The 20,613-nt window shown below is 43.3% G+C and overlaps 1 pseudogene; it reads left to right on the top strand.

The window, feature by feature from the left end:
- Nucleotides 1-3,200: 3,200 nt before the first annotated feature.
- LOC141155410 (fibrinogen-like protein 1) lies at nt 3,201-15,120 on the top strand (annotated as a pseudogene).
- Nucleotides 15,121-20,613: the final 5,493 nt, after the last annotated feature.

The raw sequence follows: 20,613 nt of genomic DNA, 5'->3' as shown, positions 1-20,613 counted from the left end.
GATTTTATAGTTTTGGGTAGTTTTAGGCATGGAAGAATACTAAGCTGAGAGGAACATTGGAGAAACTAGTGACATTATCTTAGTGAATAAAAAATTGCATAATAAAAAATATAACTTTCAACTGTGAAAAACATTATAAAAATGTTACATTGAAAATAAATTAATGAGGTTGTCCAAAACCTAACGGAATTTAATATGATAATCTAATTAATATAAAAAATTTGCTTTTCTGAAAAGCTTCAGTTAAAAAGTTTCTACTATGTTTTTTTTTCTTTTTCCCATCTGATGATGTTTTGTTTGATTCTCCCATCATGCACTGGGGAATGTCAAACGAGATGTCATCAGGGGGTTGGCCTTGCAGTCACTGCTGCAGCTGCTGTCCCCACAACAAATGCAGCCTTAGTAATGTCAAAGTAAGTGTGCTCAAAAAACATGGCAATGGGTATCCAAACTGCTTGTTTAATAACGTGTCTCTAGCAGATATTTTTGCTTTTTAATCCCTTTACCCCCGAAGTTGGTTTGCACGTTAATGACAGGGCCAATTTTTACAATTCTGACCACTGTCACTTTATGAGGTAATAACTCTGGAACGCTTCAAAGGATCCCATTGATTCTGAGATTTTTTTCGTGACATATTGTACTTCATGATAGTGGTAAAAAATGTTCGCTATGACTTGCGTTTATTTGTGAAAAAATCAGAAATTTGGCAAAAAAATTTAGCAGTTTTCAAAATTTTAATTTTTATGCCCTTAAATCAGAGAGATATGTCACAAAAATAGTTAATACATAACATTTCCCACATGTCTACTTTACAACAGCACAATTTTGGAACCAAATTTTTTTGCTTAGGAAGTTATAAGGCTTAAAAGTTGACCAGCAATTTCTCATTTTTCCAACAAAATTTACAGAACCATTTTTTAGGGACCACATCGCATTTGAAGTGACTTTGAGGGACCTTCATGATAGAAAATACCCAAATGTGACACTATTCTAAAAACTGCATCCCTCAAGGTGCTCAAAACCACATTCAAGAAGTTTATTAACCATTCAGGTGCTTCACAGGAATTTTTGGAATGTGGAAGAAAAAAATGAACATTTATTTTTTTTCACAAAAATATTATTTTAGACCAAATTTTTTTTATTTTTGCAATGGTAACAGGAAAAAATGGACGCCAAATTTGTTGTGCAATTTCTCCTGAGTAAGCCGATACCCCATATGTGGGAGAAAACCACTGTTTGGGGGCACGGCAGGGTTCGCAAGGGAAGGAGCGCCATTTGACTTTTTGAATGTAAAATTTGCTTGAATAATTAGCGGATGCCATGTTGCGTTTGGGGAGCCTCTGATGTGCCTGAACAGTGACACTGTATTGGAAACTAGACCCCTCAGGGAAATTATCTAGATGTATAGTGAGCACCTTGAACCCCAGGTGCTTCACAGAAGTTTATAACATTCAGCAGTAAAAATAAAATTTTCATATTTTTCCCCAAAAAATGTTTTTGCATTTTCATAATGGCAATGTGGCGCCCCTGAGGGTTCGATCGCCACAGGGGTACTGCATCTCTTTAATGAGGTGTGGTATCTCTCCTTCGAGGTAAGGATGGTGTAACTGTCAGGACCCCACCTCTGCAATCAACACTACACCTCTCCCACCTGAGGGGGGCTTATAGGCACCAGGGTGCTGCCCCAGCCGGGATAAGAGGAGATGGGGGGGAACCAAAAGATACGGGGAACCTGGTAGTAGGTGAGGGTGGAGGATGCACATTTAGGTTACATAACAAAAATTCATATTTAATAAACAGCCATCTTGGGATTATGGTCTTTGATTGTGATCTTCATCACTGAACGTGGCTTTCTGTGTGAACCTGCAGTTGTTGGGGACACGGTCCTCGTGCTCTGGCTTTGAGGCGAGTAGCGGGCTATAGTTAATGGCTGTCTCTACCCGGTCAAGGTCCCTACCCAAGATGGCCTGGAGTGGAGCGGAGGAGTAAAGCTCCGCAGGCAAAAGGATCCCAGGGGGATGCAGACGGAGCAGTATACGCCACCTGTTCTCACTATTCTGGCCTAGCCAGAGGGACTCCTGCTGCAAAAGGGGTACCGGCCACCGATATCTGACTCTGTCACTTTAAGTCTTAGTCGGAGAAGCCCGGAGGCTCAGTGGATCCCACAGGGTAACGGACGGAGCGGAGTTGCCACCTGTACCCTTGTTCTGTGCATAGTCCAGAGGGAGACCCAGCCTTTGTACACGTACCACACACGAACAGGAGAGGACCTAGTGGGAAAAGTCTAGGAACACTCTGGTGCGGGGTCCTGACCAAAGCACCTGAACTACTCGGAGGTTGTCGACCCCTGGTCCTGGTGGCCGCAGCGCGCCGTGAGGAGCAGGGAGAAGCCTTGCGGCTGTACATTCTACCGTGAGTAAAGCTTGGAAGAATAGCCCTATGGCCTCCGGTTTCTTATTGCAACGCGGCACCGCACGACACCGCACCACAGCTCCCACTACAATTCCCATCTTCCTGTCTCCTCTGCCCTGAGGCCCTGTTCCGCCTGTGGGGAGTAGTACCATCTGCTGCTTCTACTACATCCCGCCTCAGAGGACTGAACGCAGCATTGGTGGAGGATCACCAGAAACCACAGATGGCGTAGTCTTTAACACCACTCGAATCACTGTCACCGTCCCTCCTAGCCCTTAACTTTTTAATGTGACAACCCTGGGCAAGGACCGGGCCTAGCCCGCGACTACATCCACCCTGCACAGTGGCCCGGCTTCCGAGTACCCCAACTCTCAGGGTGGGCTAGCGAGTGGGGGAGGGGAAGGAGAGGCGTCCCCTAGTCCCACCGACTCGGATGCATTATTATCATCCATCTCTCTCTCTCCTCCACCCGGGCGTCACACAACTTGGCGTAGTCGGCAGGATTGCGTGCCCGCAGCAACGGAAGAGGATTGCCCATTGCTACCGGGTACTGCGCGCCTTTATACCTCAGACTGTCGTTTTCCACTTAAATGTCCGGAGGGGGGCCTGTCAGCCTACCGCCCTGGAGCCACCCCGAAAAGAGGAGAGAACGAGGAAAACCACTAGGTGCGGCCATAACAGTCCAAGACTCACCATACTCAGGAGCAGTCATTGACGCTGCTGAGGTAAGTCTACCGGAGCCTTCCGAACCCGGCCCAGGTCCTACTCCCGTCGGAGAGGAGGGAGGCATGATCCTGACCCCGGGGGAAGCAGAATTCCTTCGTAGGGAAACCCCGGAGCTTGCCCGATGGGTAGCTGAGGCCCAGCATGCGGCGTCTGCCGCGTGGCGGAGAGAGATGCTGCAGAGGATCCGGGCCCGCCGCCAAGGAGCAGCAACTCAGGCGGAAGAAGCAACGGAAGATGCGTGCAGCCCAGGATCAGGTAAGAGTGATACCCCCGTCCCGGCTGCTGAGCCCACCGTGCCCCTCCTGGATCTGATGACGGAGTACCTGCTACCTGGCGTGGTAACTTGGGAGCAAGTCTTTGCCCCAGAGCTGGAAGCCTCCGCCATCGCCGGAGGTCTGCATTGCCTCCCGTCTCCCGTCTTGGAGGAACCTGTGCCTGCTATGGAATCCACCGACCCCAACCCGGACTGGTCCGCACTCCCCGAGGACCTGCAGCAACCCCTGCTGTCACCGCTACCCGCACCTCCAGTCACCTTGCCGGCGGCTGAGGAGTTGACCTGGGACAACCAGGGGGGGGACCTGATGGGCTTCCCCCGGGAGACACGGGCTGAAGCACGGAGGAGGAGCGAACTGTGTAGGCAGCAAATCCTCCAGCTTGACCGGGAGCAACGGCAGAGGAAGGTTCGCTGAGAGCGCCATTAAGTGCGCACCAAGGCCGCAAAATCCAAGGCCCGCCAGGAGGAGGCAGCCTGTCCAAGCCCCCCGGAGGAAGGGTAGATTGTCCGCTTCCACCAGGAGGCGGGATGGGGCTACATTAGGAGTTCCCAGTTTGAGCACGACGTCTTTGTCAGCCGGCGGGACGTCGAGCCGCGACTAAAGAAGGGACACCCTGGCGGGAATTTCTTCCCAGGTGACTTTGTTTCGTACACCCGCCACCACGGGGTGCGGGGGTGGTACGCCCTGGATGTGCACAAAGTGTCCAGGAGTGACGCCACCTTGCGCTCGACAGTGGAGGACCGGTCAGCCTCCATTGGGAGGAATGAACCTTTTCCCCGGTGGGGACCTATGGAGTAAGGGCCCCGGCGGCTGTAACCTTTTCAGTTAAACTGTTTATATTTTGATAATGTTTTTCTCCCGGTTTAAAGGGACAATTGTCCCTGCGGACTGGCAGTAGACAGACTCTTTTACTTCTTGTAAATAGTTTGCATCTATTTAGGTGCTCCCTATTGGTTTTATACGAAACCGCTTTACTTCTACCTCAGACCTCAGAAGAAAAACCTGTCTGGCGTGGCTCTCCTGGATGTCCAACTCGGGATCTTCATGCCCTGCAGCCACCCCAGGGCCTACGTTGAGGGTTTGGGACAGGAACCTCTTGCTTCTGAAACTGACTCTTTCATACTGCACTTTAATTAGTCTGTCTATATGCATTATGTCTCTGTGATGTTTTTATACTTGTGTATATTTTTGTACTATTTAAAGTTTGCATCGTTTAAGAAAAAGTGCCTCGCATAATGGGAAGATTGTTGAATTGTTACGCCAAAAATATAAAAAGTCTGTACCAGGTTTTGCTCTCATTGCAGCCCGCGGACGTGCTGTGTTTCTCCAGGGGGGAATGTGGCGCCCCTGAGGGTTCGATCGCCACAGGGGTACTGCATCTCTTTAATGAGGTGTGGTATCTCTTCTTCAAGGTAAGGATGGTGTAACGGTCAGGACCCCACCTCTGCATCCAACACTACACCTCTCCCACCTGAGGGGGGCTTATAGGCACCAGGGTACTGCCCCAGCCGGGATAAGAGGAGCTGGGGGGAACCAAAAGATAGGGGGACCTGGTAGTAGGTGAGGGTGGAGGACGCACATTTAGGTTACACAACAAAAATTCATATTTAATAAACAGCCATCTTGGGCTTATGGTCTTTAATTGTGATCTTCATCACTGAACGTGGCTTTCTGTGTGAACCTGCTGTTGATGGGGACACGGTCCTAGTGCTCTGGCCTTGAGGCGATGAGCGGGCTAGAGTTAACGGCTGTCTCTACCCAGTCAAGGTCCCTACCCAAGAAGGCCTGGAGCGGAGCGGAGAAGTAAAGCTCCGCAGGCAAAAGGATCCCAGGGGGATGCAGACGGAGCGGTATACACCACCTGTCCTCACTATTCTGGCCTAGCCAGAGGGACTCCTGCTGCAAAAGGGGTACCGGCCACCGTTATCTGACTCTGTCACTTTAAGTCTTAGTCGGAGAAGCCCGGAGGCTCAGTGGATCCCACCGGGTAACGGACGGAGCGGAGTTGCCACCTGTACCCTTGTTCTGTGCATAGTCCAGAGGGAGACCTGGCCTTAGTACACGTACCACACACGGACAGGAGAGGACCTAGTGGGAAAAGTCTAGGAACACTCTGGTGCGGGGTCCTGACCAAAGCACCTGAACTACTCGGAGGTTGTCGACCCCCGATCCTGGTGGCCGCAGCGTGCCGTGAGCAGCAGGGAGAAGCCTTGCAGCTGTACATTCTACCGTGAGTAAAGCTTGGAAGAATAGCCCTATGGCCTCCGGTTTCTTATTGCAATGCGGCACCGCACGACACCGCACCACAGCTCCCACTACAATTCCCATCCTCCTGTCTCCTCTGCCCTGAGGCCCTGCTCTGCCTGTGGGGCGTAGTACCATCTGCTGCTGCCACGGGCGTCACAGTAACAAGAGAAATTGCACAATGCAGTTTGTTGTGCAATTTCTCCTGAGTATGCCAAAACCCCATATGTGGGGAAAAAACACAGTTTGGGCGCATGGCGATGTTCAGAATGGAAGGAGCACTGTGCGACTTTTTGAATGCAAAATTGGTTGGAATCGAGAGCCGACGCCATGTTGTGTTTGGAGAGCCCCTGATGCACCGAAACAGTGGAACCCCCCCCCCCAAGTGACCCCATTTTGGAAACTAGACCCCTCAAGGATTTTATCAAAGGGTATGGTGAACATTTTGAACCCAGAGGTACGACACAGAATTTGCAATAGGTCGTCATTTTGAATAAGTTATCATTAGTTTTGAGCGCAAGTGCTCGCTACTTGAGTTTGCGGCGGGTACTCGGGTATTCACCAAGTATCGCAGGTGATCGAGTGACATGCTCGAGTCCCCGCCCTGCATGTTTCACAGTTGGTAGACACCCAAAATAACATGCGCGGATTGCCCGTGCATGGCAGGCAATCCCCGCATGCTTTTTGGCTGTATAACAGCCACAAAGCATATGGGGCGGAGACTCGAGCATGTCACTCGAGCACCCCTGATACTCGGTGCATAACCGAGCACCCGATGCAAACTCAAGTAGCGAGCACTTGCGCTCAACACTAGTTGCCATATTGTCGTCATTTGCTGACAATTTTTTTTTTCCTTTGAAAAAATCCCAACATCAACACAACCCTAACCCCAACCCTAATACAACCCACTCTAGCACAATCCTAACCCCAACTGTAATACAAACATAGCCCTAGCACAACCCTAACCCTAGCACAACCCTAACCCTATCACATCCCTAACCCTAGCACAACCCTAACCCTAGCACAATCCAAACCCTAGCACAACCCTTACCCTAACACAACTCTAACACAACCCTAACCCAACCCTAACACTAGCAGAACCCTAACCCTAGCACAACCCTAAACCTAGAGTTTATTTTTTACGTCGTTCCTCGTGCGTTATAAGTGATTAGACGACTTTATTCCTCGGGTCGGTGCGATTACAGTGATACCAGATTTATATCGGGTTTTTCTGTTTGGCTGCTGTCACACACTAAAAGACACCTTTTTTGCAAAAAAAAAAATTTTCGCATCACTATATTTTGAGAGCTATCATTTTTCCATATTTCTGCCGACAGAGTCATATGAGGGCTTATTTTTTGTGGGACGAGTTGACATTTTTAAAAAACAGAAATTTGCCATGTGGCTTTATTCTTTGTGTCAGTATGATTACAGCGATACCACATTCATATATATTTTTTTAATGTTTTTTCACTTTTACACAATAAAATTTTATAGAAAGTAGAATTATTATTGGATCGCTTAATTCTGAGATGTATGTGTTTTTTATTTTTCTACTGATGGAGCTGTATGGCAGCTTTTTTTTTTGCGGGACAAGATGACGTTTTCAGTTATACCATTTTTATTTATATTTGACTTAAAACAAAACAAAAAAAAAAACTTGTTCTACCAAAAACCAAAATGGGTATATGGATTGTATAGTTTGATAAGTAATGTATGATGTTCTCTTGTTAAATGCACAACTTTTTAAATCAAGATTTTCCAGGTGAAAGTTGAGAATGTGCAGTGAATATTCCACACAGTTGTTTTTCCAGTCTGCATTGTGTGTTGTGTTTGCTTTAGTTTCATCCCATTATGAAAGGCTCATTGTCTTTCATTCAACTTTCAAGTTTATTTTTTCGGACACAAAACAAGACTAGACGGGCTGTTATTATCCACAAGAAAAATGTTTTCATTTAGATGTTCTTGGGAGTTTTAGACACTCAACATTGAACTTTTGGAGAACTAAAGACAATGTAAAAAAATGCTAAATAAATTAGATGGGAGTTAAAAACCATTTTAACAACAGTCTCTGCTTTCCTTTTTTCCTGCGCTTCTGGTGGCAGCTTGACTTCAGCGCACGTTCTGACATATCATACATCAAGGCTAAGCCGCTGCCGAAAGCACTTGGGTAGTGTGAAGACAAAACTTCCAGAGTGGGTGCCTTAAGAAGGTAGCTGGGGGCTGGCACTGAGCTGTGCCGATAGGGACTGGTGAAGGGCTAGTTCAGTATGATTTTTTTGTTGTTTTTATTGACTTCCTGACACATTGGCTCATTATGCTTTGGCAACAGGAGACCTCAGCGCATAATAAATTGCTTTTTTAATGGCAGTAGGGGCTCACTCAAATATGGCCAAAAAGCACTGGAGTCAGAAATGGACACTGCACTTTCTGCGTATAAAAGGTATGAGTCCTGATCCTTGCAGATCAGAGTTTCTTCTGCAATGGTCTCCATTGTTGGAGCCAGTGGCGTAACCTGAAAGTCATGTGCCCCAATGGAAAAACACCAACGGGGCCTCCAGCTATTGCAAGCCTTTAATAGTAATGGTCTTTTCATGTGGCCCGAAGGGACATTTTTATACCCTCTAGGTTCCAGGGCCTGGGTGCAATTGCAACCCCTGCACCTATTCAAGTTGTGCACCAGGTTGGAGCTGTTTCCTCACTCCTGATCTCATGGTTACACCTGCTATGCCGGCACCCTCCTGGATGCAGAAAAAGTATAATCCTCGAAATGCAACTTGAGCTGCTTCACAATGAGTCAATTTGGCAAGTGTCCTCAATTTTTTTGTTATTAAATTATTTGTTGAATAAATTTCAAACATGTCACAAGAGGTGAGAGAATTTATTCTTGTAAAATTTAATTGTACTCAAATTTTGTGAAAATATGCATGCCGGAGAATACAGATATTTTGCAATTATCTACATGTGAATTCAGCAAAATGTTGTCCAGTTGCGGTCACCATTTTACTGAACAGTAGAGGGCTGACAAAAAGTTGGAAAGAAAAAGGCAGCTGAGGGTCTGTTGAAGACCACCGTGCTTGTCATTACAGAACGCCCTTGAAACCCAACCTGAGGTATCGCTGTAAATGGCACAAGCGATCCGACAATCGCAGGTGTAAGTCCCCTTAAGGGCTCTAACAAGTACAGTGAAAAGTAAAAAAATACATTTTAAAAAATCTAAAAAAAAAAGTTCAAATCAACAACTTTTACCCAATAAAATAAAGATAATAAAACATTTAAAAAAGAAATAAACATACAGTACAGACCAAAAGTTTGGACACACCTTCTCATTTAAAGATTTTTCTGTATTTTCTTGACTATGAAAATTGTACATTCACACTGAAGGCATCAAAACTATGAATAAACACATGTGGAATTATATACGTAACAAAAAAGTTGTGAAACAACTTAAAATATGTCTTATATTCTAGGTTCTTCAAAGTAGCCACCTTTTGCTTTCATGACTGCATTGCACACTCTCGGCATTATCTTGATGAGCTTCAAGAGGTAGTCACCGGAAAAGGTTTTCACTTCACAGGTGTGCCCTGTCAGGTTTAATAAATGGGATTTCTTGTTTTATAAATGGGGTTGGGACCATCAGTTGTGTTGTGCAGAAGTCTGGTGGATACACAGCTGATAGTCCTACTGAATAGACTGTTAGAATTTGTATTATGGCAATAAAAAAGCAGCTAAGTAAAGAAAAACGAGTGGCCATCATTACTTTAAGAAATGAAGGTCAGTCAGTCCGAAAAATTGGGCAAACTTTGAAAGTGTCCCCAAGTGCAGTTGCAAAAACCATCAAGCGCTACAAAGAAACTGGCTCACATGAGGACCGCCCCAGGAAAGGAAGACCAAGAGTCACCTCTGCTTCTGAGGATAAGTTTATCCGAGTCACCAGCCTCAGAAATCACAGGTTAACAGCAGCTCAGATTAGAGACCAGGTCAATGCCACACAGAGTTCTAGCAGCAGACACATCTCTACAACAACTGTTAAGAGGAGACTTTGTGCAGCAGGCCTTTATGGTAAAATAGCTGCTAGGAAACCACTGCTAAGGACAGGCAACAAGCAGAAGAGACTTGTTTGGGCTAAAGAACACAAGGAATGGACATTAGACCAGTAGAAATCTGTGCTTTGGTCTGATGAGTCCAAATTTGAGATCTTTGGTTCCAACCACCGTGTCTTTGTGCGACGCAGAAAAGGTGAACGGATGGACTCTACATGCCTGGTTCCCACCGTGAAGCATGGAGGAGGAGGTGTGATGGTGTGGGGGTGCTTTGCTGGTGACACTGTTGGGGATTTATTCAAGACTGAAGGCATACTGAACCAGTATGGCTACCACAGCATCTTGCAGCGGCATGCTATTCCATCCGGTTTGCGTTTAGTTGGACCATCATTTATTTTTCAACAGGACAATGACCCCAAACACACCTCCAGGCTGTGTAAGGGCTATTTGACCAAGTAGGAGAGTGATGGGGTGCTACGCCAGATGACCGGGCCTCCACAGTCACCAGACCTGAACCCAATCGAGATGGTTTGGGGTGAGCTGGACCGCACAGTGAAGGCAAAAGGGCCAACAAGTGCTAAGCATCTCTGGGAACTCCTTCAAGATTGTTGGAAAACCATTTCCAGTGACTACCTCTTGAAGCTCATCAAGAGAATGGCAAGAATGTGCAAAGCAGTCATCAAAGCAAAAGGTGGCTACTTTGAAGAACCTAGGATATAAGACATATTTTCAGTTGTTTCACACTTTTTTATTAAGTATATAATTCCAGATGTGTTAATTCATAGTTTTGATGCCTTCAGTGTGAATGTACGATTTTCATAGTTATGAAAATACAGAAAAATCTTTAAATAAGAAGGTGTGTCCAAACTTTTGGTCTGTACTGTATGTGGTATCGCCACATCCAAAAAAGTCCGATCTATCAAAATATAAAAATAATTAACCCGATTGGTAAACACTGTAAACAGAAAAAATTAAAGAACGCCAAAATTAAGTTTTTTATGAAGCTGCAATATTCGAAAAAATGCTGTAACAGGCGATCAAAATGTCAAATCTATCCCAAAATGGTATCAATAAAAACTTAATCTCACCCTGCAAAAAAATAAGCCATCACATTGCTCCATTGACTGAGAAATAAAAACTTTATGGGTCTCGGAAAATGACGACACAACACCCCAACCCCCCCCCCCCCCATATTTTTTTCTGCATACTTCTTTTTTTTTTTTTTACCACTAAAATATTGAAAAACCTGGGCATGTTTGGTATCACTGTAATTGTACCTATGAGTAGAATCATATATATTGATCATTTTTAACAGACAATGTACGTCGTTAAAACTATTTCCTGAAAACTATGTCAGAATTGTGTTTTTTTCACAATTTCACAGCACTTACATTTTTTTCCCGTTTTCCAGTACATTATGTGGTAAAATCAATGTGTTATTCAAAATTACAACTCGTCCTGCAAAAGACAAGCCGTCATATGGCTATGTGGACGGGAAAATAAAAAAGTTATGGGTCTGGGAAGATGGGGAGGAAAAAACTAAAACTGGCCACATCCAGAAGGGGTTAAACCTATATTATATACATTGTATATTTTAATTTGTAATTATCAAACTCTTTTTAGATTAGTTTTTTTTTAGATATAATAAAAATAAAATAACATTTAGAAACAAAATGAAACCTTAAATTCACTGAGATATCAAAGCCTACAGAAGTGAGAAACTAAAATGTTAATGTCCTAATTGTGTGATAAATAAGAGCGATAATGAAGTTTCTGCCACCGGATTGGCAAGTTTTTGACTCCACCTTCTACTTTGGGCTATAAAAAGGGACGGAAGTGATGAGAAGTTCATTGTACTCGGCTCAGTTGTAGGTGATCTGGACTTTGGCTTCTTTGAGTTAGAATTGCAAGTAGAATTGTCTTTCTTACTAAACTCTCTATTAAGTAATGCATGTTACACTTTTTACAAATTGTCTAATTTCTAAAAAATCTGATGTGCCTTATATTTTGAGAATTTTTATCATTATTCAAATTAACTTGCATTTTTACCTTTTTTAGGAATAGAACCATGGCGGCCATAAACATATTCATGTGTCTCTTTTTAGTAAGCAATTATTGCCTCCTAACTGTATCACAGGTGAGTACCTTGATTTTTTTTAAATATCATAGGAAATTGAAAGCAATTTTATTTTAATTTTTTTTTAAAGATTTAATGAATTGTAATTTTTAAGAAATATAGAATTTAAGAAAATTAAATCCTTTAGATTTAGTAAATAAAAATGCTATAACTCTTTAATTGAAAAGTTTTATTATAGCAAATTAGTTAAAAAACTGGTTTATAAATGGGACAAAGGAAAATACATCAGTAGTATGAATATACATGTATATATGAAGAGGCAATGCTTAAAGAGGTATTTTCATAGGATAGGGAACAGCTCTTCAATCGTTGGGCTCCGACCGACATGGCCGTTATGATCCTGAGAACTGGGTCGCTGAAGAGCCCCGTATTATTGGGCAGCAATAGTCAATCATGAGCACTGTTGCTCTTCTCACTTTCATTGGATGCTGATGATTCATGGTGGTATCAAATGTCCTGTAATAGGTGAAATGTTAGGGCACTAGAGTAGTGCAAATAGACTAAAAGAACGCAATCACCTCAAAAAGATTTGCGGGAATCCACTAAAACCAAGTCTTATCCTGTTGGGTGAATTCAAAAACATACATTTTTTAATTATATTTTTTATATACAGTAAGTGATGCTTCTAAAATGTTTTAAATAATAATAATGTTTTTTTTGCTTTCAGCCTCAGTCTCCAGTGGCTCAAGGTAAGATAGTCAAAATCTACAAATTTTTTAAATTTAGTTTTCAAGTGTAGAGATTGTAAAAATATATATATACAGTATATAGAATATAATGAATTGACATCAGTTATTGTATTTTCATAAGTTGATAATTTGTCTCTTTTTTAACACATTGTATTTCATTTCTTACTTTCGGTAGGATATGACTGCTCTAATATATGGGAAAGGAATCATACCGCTACCAGTGGAATATACATGATCAAACCGAGAAATGCCCAATTTGGTTTTCAGGTGAGACGGTAAAAATAATCCTGGCTGTTTTTTCAAGGTTAAAATGAGAAGGACTTTTACTCTTAAAATTTCAGCGCCTATATCCAATGATATTTTTATTTTCATTATTATTTTAATTTAAATTTTTTCTAAAAATTTTTTTTTTAAGGGATGAGCCCAAAATGACATTATTTTCATTTACAATCTACTACAGACCTTTGGATCCCGCCCCAATTGCTATGAGCAAAGGTGTCCAAAATGACCATTTTGGTCTGGACGACAGGAGTAGTTTTCATCGTCTTTCTACATAGAGATGAAATAGAGCATTTTTAAGAGGATCTGTCACCATGTCAAAAGTAGGCATCTTTTGTGCTTTTGTTCTTTTTTTAATCCCTCTGCCCCCATACTATTCATGATTTTTTTTAGATTTAATCCACATTATTGATCAAGAGATAAGAGCAAATTTCTTTAGTGCACCTCCATCTCCAAGACTTGTCTCATGCTGCACCAGTTCTCTGGAATGCACTACCCCAGATGATCTGACTGATTCCTAGCCCCCACGTTTTTAAGCGTGCTTTAAAAACCCATCTCTTTAGACAAATCTATCACCTGAACTCTGTAACCCAACTCTCCCCCCTTCCCTCCTTCTAAATATTATTCAGAATCTGCTCCCTCCTATTCATCTGTCTCCACACCCTCCATGCACATGATAACTGCACTTGATTATTGCACTTGAACATACGGGCTGATGACCGGATCATGCAGCTTTATATGAACATCCCTATTCATTATAATGGCTGGACCTGAAATAACAAGCACTTCTCACCTATTGTGTCCCACTATTTCCTTGTAGATTGTAAGCAGCGAGCAGGTGTGGGCATGGATCCCCTGGGGCGTCTATTTATGAAGCTTTGTCCCCTTGGTAAAGACCCTAAAAATTACCACTAAATAAAAAGACCAAATCTCTGGATATGTTTGGCAGATTTTTTTTTAAACAAAAAGCTGAATACTCGGCGTAAAATTGGAATAAAATAGGAGAAAAATTTGGCCCTTTTGACCTGGTGACAGATCCTCTGTAAACAGCTTCTTGTACTCATTCAGCATAATGGCCTGGTTTTCTATGGAGTGGAGTGCATGCTCCTCCGGCTCTTAGTCTAAGAACATGGTTGGGGGACAAATTTGGAAATTTTCCATCCTAGAGTTAGACCCCACCTTGGAGTATGGTAAAATGGTGACCGTCAATTGGCCACAAACTTAGAAATCTTCAGTAAACGTACAATTTTCTATGTATCGTTAAGGTAGAAATAATTTGAAATGTCATTTTTGATTCATTATTCTAAGATTTACATTTATGATCTTTATTCTCCCCGTTTAGGTTTACTGTGAAATGTCTGGAAGTGGCGGCTGGACTCTTATCCAAAACCACAATGGAGAAGATCATTTAGACTTTTATGCAACATGGATAGAGTATGAGAACGGATTCGGAAGACTTCAAGGTAAAGTGGGCATCAGAATGGAGGAAAACGTTAACAACTATATGGGAATCACTTAAAGGGTTTTCATGCAGAGACAAAAGGGTTTCATCAATTTTGTATTTAGGATTATTTATGGGAATAAAATTTATTTTTTTATAAGTGGAAAAAGTTGATCTTTTACTAGAAACAGCCCTTTAGTGGAGATTTTCTGCTGCTGCCAGTTACTTATTGTATCACTACTGTTTACAATTTCTTTCCTCCATGTAATTGACTTTTTTTCTTCTTAAAGGTGAACATTGGCTTGGACTCAAGAACATGTATGCCCTGACCCACCAGACACAAAGACGCTGCAAACTGCACATCAGTCTGGGGGACTTTGATGGGAATGAAGCCTACGCAGAATACAGATCCTTTAGCATAGGAGAGGCTAACAAATTCTATAAATTTGTCAGCAGCAAATTATTCGGGTACAGCAGGTGAGCGGATTCAGAACAAATCCATAAAAAGTGCAAAACCATAAAAAAAATTGTTAAAGAAAGACGTAGAACATTTTCTCTATTTTCCATTGTAGGTGATGCTTTCCTTGGATTTCCAGACATTCCCGGGAGCAACCAGCATGGCAGCTATTTCAGCACTTGGGATAATTACCATGACAAGTGTCACCCATTATGTGGTAGCAGTGACATAAAGTATAGGAGCTGCAGTGACCAATATGGTGCAGGCTGGTGGTTTAACGCCTGCGGATTGGCAAATCTGAATGGCATTTGGCACGCGGCACCAGATTACCAACACTGGAGCACTTCTGTGTCGTGGCCATCGTGGAGATTTACAGATTCCTTGAAATTCAGTAAAATGTTTCTGATTCACTATTAGAGGGATTGTAATATTTAGCTGAATAGAATAATTTATTTGAGTCTTAAAAATCTTTTCTACTGTAAATGTTCTCTTATTATTGCATTACTTTTTACTTGTAATGTTTCTGCCTAATGTATTAAAGCAATCTAGAATATATTCTAGTAATGTGTCTTATTATAGTAGAAATGTGGGGTACACGCAAACACTGACAAGACATGAGGTCTTATTAATGAAAACGAACAGTAAAATAGCCCTTGTCACCTAAAGAAACCAATCAGATGCCAGCTTTTATTTTGCAAGAGCAATTTAGGGAATACAAATTGTGCTCTGATTGGTTACTAGAAGATACTTTGGTATATAAGGCCCAAAGTATTCTCCTTTAGAACTGCTCATTTCCCTCCTTTTTGGCTGGCACAGAATCGGATAAGTATTCTGCTTTGAGCCTCCATCTTAAATTAGCCAGACATGAACCTAAGTGCATAGGCTTGCAGCCCGTGAATCTCCTAAATGTAAAGCTTATGTAAAAGGGTAATGGATGTACCTATAACATGACCATATGCGGCCCATAATAATATGTTGTACATGGCCTCTAGAGTTATCCCTTCTTCTGCGGTTTCAACTGTCCTATCGGTTCATGTTGGTTGTCGATCACCAGGCCACCACATGTATAATGACAGGTAAGGTTATGTTCACATCAAGCCTACTGTCAGTGGCTTTGTGTGACGTTATGTTTGAAGCTCTAGAAAATGGGATTTGGGCGAATACACTCATGAGGCCAATGACTGTAATGATGCAGACGGAGTCACTGTGCGCTCTGCTTGACATAATTTGTGGTCATATATACCTATTGAAGGCCAACTCCAAGATGTGGTCTACTGAGTCTTGGAGCCTTTTTCAGACAGGCGCATACATCCAAAAATTATGTCCAACACTGTGACTCTGTCTGCATCATTATAGTCAATGGCACCATCAGTGCATACGCCCGAGTCTCCTTATTCAGACATAAAGCCCTGATGGATCCACTGACCATAGGCTCAAATGCGATGTGAACATAACCTAACATTTACATTTATGTTAAAGCATCCTTAAGAAGAACCTTGGTAGCATCTGGGCATAGCTGCCTCAGCACTTATTCTCGGTCACTTGTACACACGGTTTTGGAAGTAACTCTGCAGGGAGGTTGTTCCAAACATCTTGGAGAACCAGCCATAGATCTTCTGTGTATGAGGCTTGTGCCGATCCTTCTGTCTCTTAATTAGAGATGAGCGGTGTTCGACTAGAACTGTTCGCCAATCTCAAATTCGAGCTGTTTTGGGCGGTGTTCGAGTTGTTCGACGAACCCGAACGATTTGCAAAAAATTCGGCTGTTCGAGGTTATGTTCGATAACTGTTCGTGCACCAAAAGAGTGTCCTGCATGTCTGGTGCTATTTAGAGCACCAATCATGCAGGGATTGTCTGCCACTCACTGTAATGCCACAGCCATGGTGGTTGTGGCATTACAGTGATTGCCCAAATCGATGGGAACAGTGCCAACAGTGAAACATGAAAAGCCGGCAATTCATCAGCGCCATACACCGGTACCCGACAATTTAGAACCGAAAGAATAGAGCTTCACACATAGATTAGGTAGATAGAAACATGTCAGTCACACATATAAGAAGCACAGTGACAGTGTTGCTTACTGTACTTGTCATTTAGTGTAAAGGATTTATCAAAAAAAATAATAGTGTTTTCATGCACCGTCTCTTTAAAAAAGCCGGCCGGCAATTCAGCATCTGTACCCGACAATTTATAACAGACAGAATAGAGCTTCACACATAGATTAGATAGATAGAAACATGTCAGTCACATATATATGAAGTACAGTGACAGTGTTGATTACTGTACTTGTCATTTAGTGTAAAGGATTTATTAAAAAAAATAATAGTGTTTTCATGCACTGTCTCTTTAAAAAAGCCGGCCGGCAATTCAGCATCTGTACCCAACAATTTAGAATAGAAGGAATAGAGAATCACACATAGATTAGGTAGATAGAAACATGTCAGTCACATATATATGAAGTACAGTGACAGTGTTGCTTACTGTACTTATCATTTAGTATAAAGGATTTATTAAAAAAAATAATAGTGTTTTCATGCACTGTCTCTTTAAAAAAGCCGGCCGGCAATTCAGCATCTGTACCCGACAATTTAGAATAGAAGGAATAGAGAATCACACATAGATTAGATAGATAGAAACATGTCAGTCACATATATAATAAGTACAGTGACAGTGTTGCTTACTGTACTTGTCATTTAGTGTAAAGGATTTATTTAAAAAAATAATAGTGTTTTCATGCACCGTCTCTTTAAAAAAGCCGGCCGGCAATTCAGCATCTGTACCCGACAATTTAGAATAGAAGGAATAGAGAATCACACGTAGATTAGATAGATAGAAACATGTCAGTCACATATATATGAAATACAGTGACAGTGTTGATTACTGTACTTGTCATTTAGTGTTAAAATAAAGGATTTATTTAAAAAAAAATTGGCGTGGGGATCCCCATAATTTTAGGCTCTAGCGGAGGTTAAGCAGACGGCTGGGGCAGATGTTTGAAGCCTGGGAAGGGGGTAATACCCACGGAGCTTCCCAGGCTACTAATATCAGCCCCCAGCGGAATACCTAGCCTTTACTAGCTATTAAAATAGGGGACCCCCCCAAAAAATGACGTGGGGTCCCCCCTATTTTAATAGCTAGCAAAGGCTAGGCAGACAGCTGGGGGCTGATATTAATAGCCCAGGAAGGGTTCCATGAATATTGTCCCCCTCCCAGGCTAGAAACACCAGCCGTCAGCCGCCCCAGAAATGGCGCATCCATAGGATGTGCCAACTCTGGCACTTAGCCTCGCTCTTCCCACTGCCCTGTAGCGGTGGCAGGGGGTAATAGGGTTGGGGTTGATGTCAGCTTATAATGCCAGCTGACATCAAGCCCAGGTTAGTAATGGAGAGGCGTCTATAAGACACCCCCATTACTAACCCCATAGTCAAAGTTAAAAGAAAACACAAACACCCAGAATAAAGTCCTTTAATTGAAATAAAGACACATTCCTTTATTGTTCTAAATTAAACCATACTTACCATGACGCCCATTCCAGCTGAAGCCAACGATCTCCTGCAATAAAAGAAAAATAATAAAGCAACCTCATCCTTACCTTTCCATGGTTCCCACGACAGCTTCATCTCTGCTACATCGAGATGACAGGCTGGACCGCAGCAGAACGCTGCCATCCAGCCTGTCATCCCGCAGACACTGAGAAGCGCAGGCATGCTTGCGCTCTGCAGTGTCTGGCTGTGACGGCATCCAGATGAGCCGAGGTCATGTCCAATGAACTCGGCGCACCTCATGCACGTCACTGACAGCGTGGGAAAATTCTCACGCTGTAGCGCTGAGTACAGGAGAATTTTCCCACGCTGTCAGTGACGTGCATGAGGTGAGCTCATTCATGTCCAATGAACTCAGCTGACTTCATGTACGTCACTGACAGCGTGGTAGAATTCTCACGCTGAAGTGCTGAGTGCAGGAGAATTCTCCCACGCTGTCAGTGACGTGCATGAGGTGAGCCGAGTTCATTGGACATGAACTTGTCTCATCTTTATGCCGTCACAGCGAGACACTGAGGAGCACAAGCATGCCTGCGCTTCTCAGTGTCCGCGGGATGACAGGCTGGATGGCAGCTTTCTGCTGCGGTCCAGCCTGTCATCTCGATGTAGCAGAGCTGAAGCTGTCCTGGGAACCATGGAAAGGTAAGGATGAGGTTGCTTAATTATTTTACTTTTATTGCAGAAGACATTGGCTTCAGCTGGAATGGGCGTGATGGTAAGTATGGTTTAATTTAGAACAATAAAGAATTGTGTGTTTATTTCAATTAAAGGACTTTATTCTAGGTGCTGTGTTTTTTTAAATACTTTACTAGAAATTCATGGTGGTCATGTCTAATATTGGCGTGACCCCATGAATTTCGGGCTTAGGGCCAGCTGATAATGCCAAGCTGGCCTTAACCCCTTTATTACCCAGTGAGCCACCGCTCCAGGGCCCTGGATGAGTTGGGTACAGCGCCAGAAGATGGCGCTTCTATGAACGGGCCATTTTCTGGGGCGGCTGCGGACTGCAATTTGCAGCGGGTGGGGCCCAGAAAGCTTGGGCCTCCCTGCGCTGCGGATTCCAGCTCCCAGCTGCCTAGTTGTACCTGGCTGGGCACAAAAATAGGGCGAAGCCCCACGCATTTTTTTTTTAAATTATTTCATGAAATTCATGGAATAATTAAGAAAAAAAGGGCTTCCCTATATTGTTGTGTCCAACCAGGTACAAATAGGCAGCTGGTGGTTGGGGGCAGCCCGTCCCTGCCTGCTGTACCTGGCTGGACACAAATATAGTGCGAAGCCCCACGTCAATTTTTTTTAAATTATTTCATGAAATAATTTTTCTAAAAAAGGGCTTCCCTATATTGTTGTGTCTGGCCAGGTACAAATAGGCAGCTGGTGGTTGGGGGCAGACCGTTCCTGCCTGCTGTACCTGACTGGACAGAAATATAGGGCGAAGCCCCACGTCAATTTTTTTTAAATTATTTCAGGAAATTCATGAAATAATGAAAAAAAAATTGATGTGGGGCTTCGCCCTATATTTGTGTCCAGTCAGGTACAGCAGGCAGGAACGGGCTGCTCCCAACCACCAGCTGCCTATTTGTACCAGGCCGGACACAACAATATAGAGAAGCCCTTTTTTTCTTAATTATTCCATGAATTTCATGAATTTAAAAAAAAAAGTACGTGGGGCTTCGCCCTATTTTTGTGTCCAGCCAGGTACAACTAGGCAGCTGGGGGCTGGAATCTGCAGCGCAGGGAGGCCCAAGCTTTCTGGGCCCCACCCGCTGCAAATTGCAGTCCGCAGCCGCCCCGGAAAATGGCGCGTTCATAGAAGCGCCATCTTCTGGCGCTGTACCCAACTCATCCAGGGCCCTGGTGCGGTGGCTCACTGGGTAATAAAGGGGTTAAGACCAGCTTGGCATTATCAGCAGGCCTAAGCCCGAAATTCATGGGGTCACGCCAATATTAGACATGACCACCATGAATTTCTAGTAAAGTATTTAAAAAAAACACAACACCCAGAAAAAAGTCCTTTAATTGAAATAAACACACAATTCTTTATTGTTCTAAATTAAACCATACTTACCATCACGCCCATTCCAGCTGAAGCCAATGATCTCCTGCAATAAAAGTAAAATAATAAAGCAACATCATCCTTACCTTTCCATGACTCCCACGACAGCTTCAGCTCTGCTACATCGAGATGACAGGCTGGACCGCAGCAGAACGCTACCATCCAGCTTGCCATGCCGCAGACACTGAGAAGCGCAGGCTTGCTTGCGCTACTCAGTGTCTGGCTGTGACGGCATCCAGATGGGGCCGAGGTCATGTCCAATGAACTCGGCGCACCTCATGCACGTCACTGACAGCGTGGGAAAATTCTCA

This window comes from Phyllobates terribilis, unplaced genomic scaffold, assembly GCF_046119375.1.
Source record: "Phyllobates terribilis strain yellow unplaced genomic scaffold, ASM4611937v1 Scaffold_7__3_contigs__length_470593459, whole genome shotgun sequence".
Classification (NCBI taxonomy): domain Eukaryota; kingdom Metazoa; phylum Chordata; class Amphibia; order Anura; family Dendrobatidae; genus Phyllobates; species Phyllobates terribilis.
Note: the sequence above shows the minus strand (reverse complement) of the source record. Positions and strands in the feature narration are given on the sequence as shown.